The sequence below is a fragment of the Schistocerca piceifrons genome, chromosome 9 (genome assembly GCF_021461385.2).
Source record: "Schistocerca piceifrons isolate TAMUIC-IGC-003096 chromosome 9, iqSchPice1.1, whole genome shotgun sequence".
NCBI lineage: Eukaryota > Metazoa > Arthropoda > Insecta > Orthoptera > Acrididae > Schistocerca > Schistocerca piceifrons.
The window spans coordinates 152,136,138-152,137,626 of record NC_060146.1 but is presented as its reverse complement, the minus strand read 5'-3'; the positions used below and the strand labels follow the sequence as shown (position 1 = coordinate 152,137,626).

Here is a 1,489-nt window from a genome sequence, read left to right as displayed (position 1 = left end):
GTAACAGAGGTTTATTGATGAATAGTGCTTTCTAAACCTGTACATTGAGCTTCTGTATGAATCACCAGTAGCTAAATATGGTTCTAACTGGTATAAACTGTCTCATATTTGTATCCATCTTAGCAATTCTCAGTCTGTTGCTTGTACGAGATATTCTAAATCGTACTTCAACATTGTGAAAAAAATTTGGGAAATGGTGTGTGTCGAGCTTCAGTTTTCTAGTTAAATTTTCTGAAGCACTCCGTTTATTAGGCAACGGCCTTGCCGCAGTGGATACACCGGTTCCCGTGAGATCACCGAAGTTAAGCGCTGTCGGGCGTGGTCGGCACTTGGATGGGTGACCATCCAGGCCGTCATGCGTTGTTGCCGTTTTTCGGGGTGCACTCAGCCTCGTGATGCCAACTGAGGAGCTACTCGACCGAATAGTGGCGGCTCCGGTCAAGAATACCATCATGACGACCAGAAGAGCGGTGTGCTGTCCCCATTGTCCCCATGCCCCTCCTATCCGCATCCTCCCCTGAGGATGACACGGCGGTCGGATGGTCCCGATGGGCCACCTATGGCCTGTAGACGGAGTGGTATACGAGGTGTGGCTAGAAAAAAACCGGACTAGTACTGGTGAAACAATAAAACGAATGCAATAAGGTTGAAAGTCGCGTAGCTTGTCACGTGACTCTCGCTCCGCCTACTGCTCGAGTTTCATCTGCCTCCTGCACTCAGTCTGCCCGTGGCGTCTGTTTTAAGTAGTTGACGTTTTGTCTGTGCGTCGGAAAATGTTGAGTGTACAGAAAGAACAGCGTGTTAACATCAAATTTTGTTTCAAACTAGGAAAATCTGCAAGTGAAACGTTTGTAATGTTACAACAAGTGTACGGGGATGATTGTTTATCGCGAACACAAGTGTTTGAGTGGTTTAAACGATTTAAAGATGGCCGCGAAGACACCAGTGATGACACTCGCACTGGCAGACCATTGTCAGCAAAAACTGATGCAAACATTGAAAAAATCGGTAAGCTTGTTCGACAAGATCGCCGTTTAACAATCAGAGCAGTGTCTGAGTTAACAGGAGTTGACAAGGAAAGTGTTAGGCAGATTCTTCATGAAAGTTTCAACATGAACAAAGTGTGTTCAAAAATGGTTCCAAAGTGTCTCACAATTGAACAGAAGGAACGCCGAAGAATGATTTGTTCTGACATCCTGGAAAACATTGAAAGTGATCCCACCTTCTTACAAAATGTTATTACTTGCTATGAATCGTGGTTTTTTACTTACGATCCCGAAACTAAAAGCCAATCGATGCATTGGAAAACTCCTGGTTCTTCACGACAAAAAAAAGCACGAATGTCAAAATCGAAATTCATGGCAATGATGATTGTTTTTTTTTGACATCAAAGGGATTGTGCACATTGATTGGGTACCAGAGGGACGAACAGTGAATCAGCATTACTACATTAGCGTCCTGGCTACCCTACGTGAGCGAGTACGGAGAA

At 44.5% G+C, this 1,489-nt stretch overlaps 1 pseudogene; it reads left to right on the top strand.

Annotated features, from left to right (window-relative positions):
- Positions 1-251: 251 nt before the first annotated feature.
- Positions 252-369, top strand: LOC124717451 (annotated as a pseudogene).
- Positions 370-1,489: the final 1,120 nt, after the last annotated feature.